At 34.4% G+C, this 13,457-nt stretch overlaps 1 long non-coding RNA gene across 2 annotated transcripts in view; it reads right to left on the bottom strand.

Moving 5' to 3' along the window:
- Window positions 1–407: 407 nt before the first annotated feature.
- The window catches only part of LOC140805183 (uncharacterized), a 66,130-nt gene continuing 53,080 nt past the window's right edge, over window positions 408–13,457 (bottom strand). For both annotated transcript variants that reach the window (XR_012112285.1, XR_012112284.1), the window contains one exon: window positions 408–559. This is a non-coding gene — a long non-coding RNA (uncharacterized lncRNA). The remainder of the gene's footprint in view (window positions 560–13,457) is intronic.

The following is a 13,457-nucleotide window of genomic DNA, read 5'->3' on the forward strand; positions in this document are numbered from 1 at the left end:
GTTTAAATGTACTAGAACAAGACACGTATATTATGTTGGTACATTATGTGTGTTGTAATTTAATAAAGAAAGATCTTATGCTTGTTTATATACATTTGATTTAATGTTAAAAAGCAAAAATTTGACCCACATTTTCTCACAGATCCATTTAATCCCAGATAGAATTTGATTTAGAGCCCGGGTCCCCACATGGGAAGTTTCCCAGGGTGCGTGTGAGTGAGGACATAAGCACGCTGGAAAGACTCGTCTTGGTACAGTGAGGACAGTCGTCGAATCTGGGGCGTTACACTAATATAATTAAATTCATAAATTATCTATCTAAAAATGATGAATATCCACGAATCCACTATTACATATTCATCAATCCACAAATAACCCAAAAATATATCCACAAATCCAAAAGTATATCCAAAAATCCACAATGACAAACAAAATATATATCCCAACATGCACCATTTATTTAAGCACCTACATAAGAGTAGACAAATTCACTCCATTCACTTCTGACCTCATCATATTGAGATTGGTTGTAATATTGGTTCTTGATGCATCCTGCAAACTGAAATTTAAAAAAAAAATACATTAGATTCTTCTATTTTAAATAAAAGTTGACAGATATATATTCAAAAAGTATTTAAATTGATGGAATCTGAACATATTACATAATCTTTGTAGATACAACAAAGGAAAATGAACGAAGAAGATAGGTAAAAGCAATATTATGCAATGGTACGGATTTGAAGAATCATTGTAATAGCCGAGCCTGGTGTACGGTACGGTTTAAGTTTTCGTATGTTTATTGGGTTATGTGATTTAGATGTTAAGAGTTGTGTTTATGGGTTATAGTGTTGTTGGTTATTATTGTTTTGTGGCCTGGTTGATATTTATTGATGGTGGTTGTGTTGTATAAGCGTTTCGGTTCGATTTTAGTTGCTTTAGATTTTGTCTTGGCCGTGACCAGACCGCACCCGCGCTCAGTGCATGACCGCACCCGCGGTCGTAATTCTTGGAAATTGGTGTTTTTCCCGTAGCTTCACCGCACCCGCGGTGTATTAGTACCGCACCCGCGGTGATGGCACCACACCCGCGGTAGTGTTAGGACCGCACCTGCGGTCGTGATTTTTAAGGAACTGTTGGGAAGCCGTGAGGTTAGCGCACCCGCGGTGCATGTTGGAGCGCACCCGCGGTCGCGCACATCATAGTTGGATTTCGGATTTTTAAGTGATAAATTGGATGAGTTGAGTTCATTTCCTTCACTTCTTTTCCCTCATTTTCGAAATATCTCTCCTTAGAGCCTAGGGCTTCCCTCATTTCTTTCATTTTCTACCTTTGATTCTTGCATCTTGGTGGTTATTTGTTGAGAAATAAAGGTTCTTGGTTGTTCAAGGAGCTAAGGTAAGTCTTTTGGTTTAGTTATTTCTTGCTTTTGGGGGAGAGATGTTATGTGTTTGTCGATTTGGTTGGATTTATGGGTTAATTGACATGGGTTTTTGGTTATTGAGATGATGATGGTGTAATTTATGGTTTATTGTTGTAGGTGGTGTACCAAGAGTTTAGATTCAAGGTTTCTAGTGGTTGTAAGTTGAATTTCATCCCTTGTGCTCACATGATTATATATGTATTGTGTTTCAAAGGTTTTATTGTGTTATTCCCTTCATTTGATTCACTATTATGTATTGATACCTTTGTTTCATATTGTGGAGGCAATTGATGTCTCCACTATGAGAAGGGAATACAAAAGAGAAAGAATATCAAAGTGTTTGATGAAATGTCCCAAAGAAAGATTTTAAATGTTTTATGGATTGATAGATACATAGTCAGAGATTGGATGCAATTAGTTGATCAACGACCATAGGCTTATATCCCTCAGAGTTGTCGATTTGTATCGATGGGTTACGAGCACCACAGACAGAGATACTATTGATATCAATCCACCATAGTAAAAAGAAATACCATCTCATTGTTATGCTATTACTATGATATTCATGTTTCAGAGTTGATGGTATTTAATGTTTTCAAAGCCATGTTTTACACAGTATACTATGTATCATTGCTATGTAAGAGTTCCACTTTCTGAGTTTTATACTCATTTCAGTTATTTTATGTGATGCAGTTAAGAGCGACGGACCAGGACGTTGATTGTGGCCCGGAGTCATATGCATACGAAGTTGGAAGGAAGATGTTATTATGCAAGAATTTTTGGAACATGATCATAGGAATGATATTTTGTATTTTCGTTATATCATTTGAATAATCATGTATTTACCTTAAAACATTTTATGGTAATGTATTTTGAAACTCCTTCCATTTGAAAGAAAATTTTAAATTCCGCTGCTATGTTATTGTAAACGGGTCGAGGTGTCACATTTAGTGGTATCAGAGCACCGTTCTTCGGACCAATGCACATGACTTCGTCTACTTTCAACTATCCTGGTATGTTTTCTTTTGCATCTATTCATTGTTATCTATTGATATGTCTTTTGTGAGCACATTGTAGAGTATGCCTCCTAAGCGTAAGGCGTCAGAGAGTGAGGATAGTTCTTCCTCGAGAGTTGTCGACGAGTTCGGCAAGTTGCTTAAAGAGCAGGCCAAAGTCCATAGCGAGCAGATTCAGCAGCTGCTTTGATTGCAAGGAACAGGACAGGGTAGAGGCCAAGTGAGAGGCCAAGTAGCTCAGGCAGTTGGCACTAATGCCGTCTTTTCTGCTTTTAAGAGAATGGATCCACCGGAATTCGCAGGTAGCACTGATCCGTTAGTGGCTGTCGAGTGGGTCAAAGCGCTTGAAGCAATCTTCGACCATCTCCAGTATGAAGATAAAGACAGGATCAGCTGTGCAGTATTCATGTTGGTAAAGACTGAACGTATCTGGTGGAATTCCACTAAGGTTGGTGTCGATGTTTCAGCTTTGAAGTGGCAAGAGTTCACAGACCTGTTCTATGACAAGTATTTTCCCGACGCACTTCGAGCGAGGAAAATGACAAAATTCTTGGAGCTTCGTCAGGGAAGCATGAATGTGGATGATTATATTCTGAAGTTCGAAGAGGGTTGCCTGTTTGCTCCGTACATTGCTTCAAACGACAAGGAAAAAGGTGCGAATTTCATTCGAGGTCTTCGTGTAGAGATCAGGAGATATATCAACATGTCCAAGGCTGTGACTTTCAAAGAGATTGTGTCAAAGGCGTTATTGGCTGAACAAGACGAGAAGGATATCGCCAGAGAGAGGCAGGAGAGGCATCAAGCTATTGCTCAGAGAGGCCAGGGCTCGAATCAGAGAGGCAAGGATCGTTTCAAAGGGAAGGGCAAGATGGAATCGAGTCCTAGACCACCGCCAGTTCCAGTTGATCCTGAGAAGCCGCTGTGTCCTAAATGCAGCAGACATCATCGAGGAGAGTGCAGATTTGGCACTCATATTTGTTATCGTTGTGGCACTGCAGGCCACATTGCTAAAGATTGTCCAAGGGGAGCGAGCAAGGATAAAGTGCAGGGTCGTATCTTTACGATGACCAAGGAAGGTATAAACCATGATTCTTCTGTGATCTCTAGCACTATTTTGATTTCAGGCAGAGTAGCTACGACATTGATTGATACTGGTGCTACTCATTCTTTTATGTCTGAATTGTTTTTGAGATCTTTGGGTATAGTTCCTTCTGTTATTCCCCTCCAGTTTAATGTTGTTTTGCCTTCGGGGGATGTGTTTTGCCCGACATCGATTGTGTATGCGTGCTCTGTTCGTATCGATGAGCGAGTGGTCTTTGCTGATTTGATTGTTATCCCTATGGTTGCATTTGATGTTATTCTTGGCATGGATTGGCTTTCGACTTATCGTGCAGTGATTGATTGCGTTGCTAAGACGGTGTCATTTGCAGATGATGGCAATAAGGAAGGTATGCTCGCCAGTGCAGGTACTTCGCTGGTCCTTCCTTTTATTTCTTGTCTTGAGGCTGAGAAGTTGATGTGTAGAGGTTGTGATGTATTTCTGGCTTCTATTGTGGATGTGGATGAATGATTAAGTTGAATATAGATAATATCGATGTTGTGAGGGAGTTTGCTGATGTGTTTGAGGATGTTGTGCCGGGTTTGCTGATAAACATAAAAATTGTACATTAATTAAATGTTTTATAATATAAATATATAGTTTTTGTTTTATTAAATTTTTAAATATTATATGTTTTATAATAAATTGTATAAAATATAAGTTGTTGTGTAATTATAAGTTTTTACTATTTTTACAGGTTCGATAAAACAAGAATAACCTTGGCGTTGCAAATGGGATTAAGATGATTCTTGGACCTGTAGAAAGTTGATGTTAATATCTACAATATTGGTGGCAAGCATGAGATAAAAATCCTCTCACAATTGGGATCAAATTAAGCAACAATTAAAGTTACCGAAGGAGTGGCAGTTTTACCATGCTCTAGTATTTTGACCATATCTCTCAAACTACTTGGTCAAATATTCTGAAAAAATACCACAACTAGACAACTTAATTATCCACATGTTTCATTTTATGTGAAGAAGAAAATTCGGAGAAGATGCTTGTCAAAAGTGATGTGCAATATAATATTAATTTCTTGGAACACCAATGAAGACTTATGTGTAAAAAATAATATTTTATTTGTGGTTGTCTCCCCAAATTTGGCTATAAATAGGGGTGCATTGTAATGTATTGAGATATCCCTCATTCTATGAACAAATCTTTGAGTTCATAATATTTCTCTCTATATTTTTCTTTTATTTCTTCATTTAAATATAATTAGCATGTTAATTTCATATTCAAAGTTTTACACTTTGAATAATGAATAGCTAACTTCCTAAAGTTGAGATGATAAGGTGAAGCTCTTGGCATGATAATAAGGTTATTATAAGGTAAGAATCTATGTTTTATATTATTTAATCATTATTTATTGTTTATGTTATATTTATTTCTTTAAGCATTTTTATACCCTACTTATAAGTGGGAGTTTTGATTTATTGTTGCTATATGTTACACTAAATTCTTGGAACCATTTAAATGTTAGTTTGGTATTACCAACCATTTAAAATGGATGCCTTGAGTTATTATATATAAATATATTATAATACTAAATTCTTGGAACCATTTAAATGTTAGTTTGGTTTTACCAACCATTTAACTTGGATTCCTTGATTTATTATATATGAATATATTATAGTATTAATTTATTGGTACCATTTAAATGTTTGTTTGGTTTTACCAACCATTTAAAGTGGGAACCTTGATTTAGTGTTTACAAATATATATAGCACAATAAATACTTGACCACATTTATAAGTTTTGGTATATATTATGTACTTATAAGATTATAATTTATAACATAATATAAATATGATTATTTAATATATTGGAACCATTTTATTAAGTGGATTTCAATATTGTTCGTTAATGTTAACTTTATTAAAATACCAAGAGTGGATCCTTTAATCTCAACTACTTAAATTTAAATTTGAACAATTAAAATTTACCCATTAAAGATTCAATTAAAATTAAAAAGAAACAAAAACAAAAACAAAAAGACATTGTAGTGGACTTGTAATTACCTTAGCTTCCCTGTGGATACGATATTCGGACTCACCGAATTATACTACTTGTGGACAACCTGCTCTTGGGAGTGCAACAATCAAAGTCGCAACAAGTTTTTGGCGCCGTTGCCGGGGAAGTATAATTTAATTTTAAGTCTATTTAATATTGTTTAAAGTTTATTTTTCTTTTTATTGCTTTTGTGTGTTTTTTTTTTTTTCTTTTTGTTTTGCATTTGCATGAGCATTTGGTCACGTACACTTAGTGGTCGACTCATTCGAAATAACCCTTTATTTTTACAAAACATGGCGGAAGAACCCATCCAAGAAAATGAAGATGAAATTCAATCTCAACATGATCATGATAGACGAAGAACACTTAGAGATCACATGAATCCTACACGTACTAGTGCACCTTCATGTCTAGTTTTTCCCCCTGATGCATCTCATTTCAATTTTAAGCCTGGTATTATCCAACTTTTACCCAACTTTCATGGCTTAGATTCTGAAAATCCATACATGCATTTACGAGAGTTTGAAGAAGTGTGCAACACATATAATGATCTAAATTGTAGCATGAACACCATTCGCCTTAAGCTTTTTCCTTTTTCTTTAAAAGATAAAGCTAAAACTTGGCTACAAAATCTTAGATCGGGATCCATTCGAACTTGGGATGAATTGCAACAACAATTTTTGAAAAAGTTTTTTCCATCTCATAGAACAAATTCTTTCAAAAGGCAAATCATCACTTTCACTCAAAAACAAGGAGAAACTTTTTATCAGTGTTGGGATAGATACAAAGAATTGCTTAATCTTTGTCCACATCATGGTTTTGAAATTTGGAGAGTTGTTTCTCAATTTTATGAAGGCTTAACACCTAAAGATAGGCAAATGGTTGAATTTATGTGTAATGGAACATTTGAAGATAAAGATCCGAACGAGGCAATTGAGTATCTCGATTCATTAGCTGAAAATGCTCAAAATTGGGACACTATAGGTACAATCGAACCATCAAACAAGATTCAATCTCCTACATCTGGTGGAGGTATGTACACTCTCAAAGATGAACATGATCTTCAAGCTAGATTTACCTCTTTGGCAAGAAAAGTTGAGGCACTTGAATTGAAAAAGAATGGTCAATTAAAATCTGTTCAAGAAATTGTGTGTCACATCTGTGATACAAGTGATCATTTTACAAAAGATTGTCCCACTTTGCCCTCTTTTAAAGAATGTCTCCATGAGCAAGCCAATGTTTTGAACAATTTCAAAAGGCCAAATTTTGAACCATTTTCTCAAAATTACAATCCAGGTTGGCGAAATCATCCAAATTTTAGTTGGAGGAATGATAATGCTGCACAATTTCCGCAACCACATTTTCAAAATCAACAAAATTTTCAAAATTATGCACCTTATGTTCCTCCGCCGAAAAGAAATTTGGAAGATACATTGAATTCTTTCATTGCAAAGCAAGAGTCTATCAATACTCAAACTGCTCAAACCATGACAGACTTGAAAGATACTCTTGCTAAATTTGCATCTGCACTTAATGTTCATGAAAAAGGTAAATTTCCTTCACAACCTCTGCCTAATCCCAAGGATCATCATACACAAATTGGAACTTCTGGAACTCAACCGATGGATCAGGTAAAATCTGTTATTACCCTTCGAAGTGGTAAGGTTGTGGAAAAATCCATTCTTGAACCTTGTGAAGATGATGATAAATCAACTCCAAAGGGTAAGGAAGTGGAACCCATAACTTGCGAAGAGGAGGTTCAACAGACAGTGTCACCACCATTCCCTCATGCATTGAAAAATACAAAAAAATCAAATTTGAATTCTGATATATATGATATTTTTAAACAAGTAAAAGTTAATATTCCTTTATTAGATGCAATAAAACAGGTACCATCATATGCCAAATTTTTGAAAGACTTGTGCACTGTGAAAAGAAAATTGAATGTGAAAAAGAAAGCATTTTTAGCCGAACAAGTAAGTGCAATCATTCAAAATAATAATGCTTTGAAATACAAAGACCCTGGTTGTCCTACTATTTCGTGTATTATTGGAGAACGAAAGATTAAAAAAGCCTTGCTTGACCTTGGAGCTAGTGTGAATTTACTTCCATATTCAGTTTATCAAGAACTCAATCTAGGCGAGTTAAAACCTACTTCGGTAACACTTTTACTTGCTGATAGATCTGTTAAAGTGCCAAGAGGTATGGTAGAAGACGTGTTGGTCCAAGTTGATAACTTTGTATATCCTGTCGATTTCATAGTTTTAGATACACAACCTATTGAAGCTTGTAATGCAATTCCTGTAATTTTAGGTCGTCCATTTTTAGCAACTTCTAATGCTCTTATAAATTGCAGGAATGGAATAATGAAGTTGTCATTTGGTAACATGACCTTGGAGCTCAATGTTTTTAATCTTTGTAAGCAACCACATGACAAAGGAGATGAAAGTGAAGATGAAAATCTTATTGAAACTCTTGTGGAAGAAAACATTCAAGAAGGGAGTACTCGTGATCAATTAGATATTTGTTCAATTGAAACTGTTAAAGAAAATATTGAAATTGATCTTGACGATTTTTTCAGGTATCACTCGTTACCAGGATCAGAGAAAGAATTTGATGAAAAATATGAGAACAAAGACGAACCACCAGTATTGGAGTTAAAACCCTTGCCAGAAGAATTGAAGTATGCATTTCTTGGAGAAGATGAAACATATCCGGTGGTAATTTCTTCCAAACTCTCAAGTAATCAAGAAGGTAAATTAGTTGATATGCTTAAAAGACATAAAAATGCAATTGGTTGGACACTAAAAGATCTTAAGGGCATTAATCCACTAATTTGCACACACAAAATTCACTTAGAAGAAAATGCAAAAACATCTCAACAACCACAAAGGAGATTAAATCCACACATGAAAGATGTTGTGAAAACTGAAGTTCTCAAACTACTTGATGTTGGAATTATCTACCCTATTTCTGATAGTAAGTGGGTAAGCCCAACACAAGTAGTTCCAAAAAAAATCTGGCATCACAGTGATAAAAAATGAAAAAAGTGAATTGTTAACAAGTCGAGTCCCATCTAGTTGGCGGATGTGTATTGATTATAGAAAATTAAATGACGCCACTAGAAAAGATCATTTTCCATTACCATTTTTGGATCAAATTTTAGAAAGAGTAGCAGGTCATCCCTACTACTGTTTTCTTGACGGATATTCAGGCTATTATCAAATTCCCATTGCACTCGAAGATCAAGAAAAAACTACATTCACATGTCCTTTTGGAACATTTGCATTCAGAAGGATGCCATTTGGTTTATGCAATGCCCCAGCAACATTTCAAAGATGTATGCTAAGCATTTTCTGCGACATGGTTGAAAATTGTTTGGAAATTTTTATGGATGATTTAACTGTTTTTGGGAATACATTTGATAATTGTCTTGAAAATTTGGAAAAAGTTTTAAAAAGATGCGAGGAAAAAGGTCTTATTTTAAATTGGGAAAAATGTCATTACATGATTACTTCTGGAATTGTTTTGGGACATGTCGTGTCATCTCATGGAATTGAAGTCGATAAAGCAAAAGTTGATGTCATTGCCAATTTACCCCCTCCAAAAACCATTAAAGAAATTCGCTCATTTTTGGGACATGCTGGATTTTATAGGAGGTTTATAAAGGACTTTAGTTTAATCTCTAAACCCATTTGTAACCTCTTAACAAAAGACAGTGCATTTGAGTGGACTCAAGAATGTCAAAATGCTTTTGATAAAATCATTCGACATTTAACATCAGCTCCTATCATGCAACCTCCTGATTGGTCTTTACCATTTGAAATCATGTGCGATGCGAGTGATTATGCAGTCGGTGCAGTATTGGGTCAAAGAAGAAACGGTAAGCCTTATGTGATATATTATGCAAGTAGAACTTTAAACAATGCTCAAATGAATTACTCCACAACTGAAAAAGAGCTACTTGCTGTAATATTTGCATTAGATAAATTTCGTTCTTATTTGATTGGATCAACAACTATCGTGTTTACTGATCATTCTGCTATTAGATATTTGTTGACCAAACAGGATGCAAAGCCACGACTGATACGATGGATTTTGTTGCTCCAAGAATTTGACATTGTAATCAAAGATAAAAAAGGAACCGAGAATGTCGTAGCCGATCATTTATCGAGACTAGTAACAGGATCATCTTTTGAAATGACACCAATTAACGATAATTTTCCTGATGAACATCTATTTTCAGTTACTACTACACCTTGGTTTGCTAACATAGTAAATTTTCTTGTGACAGGAAAAATGCCACCGCAATGGAGTTCCCAAGATAAAAGAAAATTTTTGAATGAGGTAAAAAACTTTTATTGGGATGATCCGTATCTGTTCAAGTATTTTCCGGATCAAATTTTTCGACGTTGCATACCCGACAATGAGGTAAGTAGTGTCATTAAATTTTGTCATTCAGAAGCATGCGGGGGACATTTTTCTTCAAAGAAAACAGCTGCAAAAATCTTGCAGTGTGGATTTTATTGGCCCACTTTGTTTAAAGACACCCACGAAATCTGCAAGATCTGTGAAAATTGTCAAAAATTGGGTGCGATTTCAAAAAGAAACATGATGCCTTTGAATCCTATCATTGAAATTGAAATATTTGATTGTTGGGGAATAGATTTTATGGGACCTTTTGCACCGTCGTTTGGATACTTGTATATTTTAGTTGCAGTTGATTATGTTTCCAAATGGATAGAGGCAATTCCATGTCGAACAAATGATCATAAAATCGTCATCAAATTTTTGAAAGAAAATATTTTTAGTAGATTCGGAATTCCTCGAGCTATGATAAGTGATGGGGGAACTCACTTTGTTAATAAACCATTTGCTTCATTAATGAAAAAATATGGTATTACTCACAAAGTAACAACTCCTTATCATCCTCAAACAAATGGACAAGTTGAATTAGCTAATAGGGAGATAAAGCAAATTTTGGAAAAAACTGTTAACTCAAATAGAAAAGACTGGTCTCTGCGACTTAATGATGCACTGTGGGCATATCGAACAGCTTTTAAAACATCATTGAATATGTCTCCCTATAGGTTGGTTTATGGAAAACATTGTCATTTGCCTGTGGAATTGGAACATAAAGCTTATTGGGCGATAAAAACTTTAAATTCAAGCATGGATGATGCCAACAAATTGCGTAAATTGCAACTTAATGAACTTGATGAACTCAGAAATGATGCGTATGAGAATTCAAGGATTTATAAAGCAAAAATCAAATCATTTCATGATAAAACAATTCTTAGAAAATCTTTTGAGATTGGTAAAAAAGTTTTGCTTTATAATTCTCGACTTCACATATTCCCAGGAAAATTACGATCAAGATGGACAAGCCCATATGTTATAAAGCATGTGTATCCTTATGGAGCTGTGGATATTGAAAATCCTAAAAATGGTGATGTTTTTAAAGTGAATGGACAAAGGCTTAAACCATTTTTGGACAATGAAATCTTTCAAGAAGAGTTTATTTCCCTTTCTGATCCTTGATTTTTTTTTTGTGTTGCATTTGATTATTGTTTGTTTTTATTTCAGGTTTTCTTAATCTTTTTATTTTCCCGGTTAAATGACGGATAACGGTACTCCGTGACTCTCATAGTCGGTTAAATCAGTTTCCCACAATTGCTGATACAAAAATTTAAAAAAAAAAATCATTTCTTTTCTTTTCAAAATGAATGAAATTCTCTCAAAAATTTGTAAATATTTTCCCTCTGTTTCTGAAAATGTTCTAAGAAAAATTTATGCAGGAAGGTGTGAAAGATTGAGATTACTAATGCAAAAAGGAATTCCAGAAGATATTCGTCTTGTAATAGAAGCTAAGGTCCGATTAGGAGGAGAAGTTCCACAATCATTGCTTATTCGGTATTTGCCTGGATTAGGAAAAAGCACTTATGCGAAAAAACGAAGGGCCAAAAGTTTAGGGGTTTGTCATAAGTGTGCAAGATGGACTTGTGACAAACGATGCAGATCTTTGGGATGTGTTTCCAATAACAGAGAAGATAAAATTGATTTCATTAAGAATGGGCTGAGTAAGGAGTCTTTAGATAACATCTTATTGACTCTTGAGACGCATTCTAGTGGACATGTGCATATTGAACTTCTCCGTTTATGGAAACAATTTCAAGATGAGCGTCATAGTCTTGGGAATCTGACTAAAAAAGACCCTGTTTGCCAATTTATAAGAAAATTGGATGGGAAGCATATCCTCGACTCATAGAAGGCGTTGAAGCCGTTTCTGGACGTAAAACCAGAGGAAAATTGTGAGCCACAATCACACTACTGTTTATAAGCATGTGTGTCATTATTTTTTTACTATTTATTCTGTTTACAGCTGTGACCCATAGTTTTGTCATGATAACATATTACCCCTATAAAATCTCTCATCTTTCTTTCTACTTTCGCAGAAAAAAAAAAAAAAGGAAAGTAAAAACATGACTGGATCCTCTGCACAAACATTGAAAAATATTTGTGTATTTTGTGGGTCGAGTCCTGGAAAAAATGAAGTGTTTGTAGAAGCAGCGAATAATCTTGGAAAGATATTGGCTGAGAGAAAAATTCACTTGGTATATGGGGGAGGTAATATTGGGTTAATGGGATCTGTTTCAACATCTGCTCATCTTGGAGGTAGTCAGGTATTGGGTATTATTCCTATAGCTTTAGCTGAAGGAAATATTACAGGTGTTACGATTGGGGAGGAATTAAAAGTTTCTTCTATGTATGAAAGAATCACTCAAATGATTGAAAATTCTGATGCTTTTATCGCACTACCAGGTGGTTTTGGTACATTAGAAGAAATTTTTCACACTGTTTCTTGGGCACAACTTAATATCCATAATAAACCCGTGGGCTTGTTGAATATCAATAATTATTATGACAGTTTGTTGACATTTCTTGATAAAGCTGTGGAACAGAATTTCATTTCAGAAAATTCACGACGGATGCTCATCTGTGCTTCGACTGCCGATCAATTAATTGATGATTTGGAAGCTTTTGTTCATAAGCCTGATCCGATGATAACAAAGATCAATTGGTCGCAATCAAGCAGTAAGAAAAGGAAGTTGGATCATTGATTCAAAAGTCGTGGATTGGTTTGTGTTTGTTTCAGTTTGTTATCTTCAATAAAGTTCCAGGTGATATCTCTTTCATTATGTACTCTTTATTAATAGCTATTTTGACATTAGGGACAATGTCATATTCTGATTGGGGGGAGAACACATATAAAAAAAAAAAAAAACAAATTTAAAAAAAAAATTAAATATTATTTTAAAATAAAACCATGTTTATTGTTTGTACCTTAGTAATTTTTTGCAAAAATGTCATACATTACATATTTGAAAGATTTAAATTAGAACATGCATTAATCTATTTAAGAATGTTTAAATTTTATTTGAAAAAAGGTCATTTTTAATATTCTGATCAATATAAAAATATGATTTATGAAATTTTTTTGAGTGATTAACCATTGTGATAAAATTAGGTAGTAAAGTATATGGCCCAAGATATACCTTATAAGAGTGCCTAAAATTTTTGAACTCACACATATTTTGTGAGTGAGTGGAGAGGACTGAGAAAACAGCTTTCGAGCCTTTATTGATCATGAGAGAGACTATCTATTGTTTAGATCTTGAGTTCTTATTTTGAAAAAAAATATATATATTTCCTGAAAAAAAAAAAAAAAAAGAAAAATACAAAAAGAAAGATGTTGAAGATCTATGTAATTTTTAAGTTATATGCTGCGACCCATTTTTCTCTCATAAGAATAAAAAAATAAAAAAATATATAAAAAAGAAAGAGAGAAATACATTGTACAAATTAAATAAATATGTGGTCAAAAAGCATAAACTTAGTCTGATTCCAT

This window comes from Primulina eburnea, chromosome 11, assembly GCF_022965805.1.
Source record: "Primulina eburnea isolate SZY01 chromosome 11, ASM2296580v1, whole genome shotgun sequence".
NCBI lineage: Eukaryota > Viridiplantae > Streptophyta > Magnoliopsida > Lamiales > Gesneriaceae > Primulina > Primulina eburnea.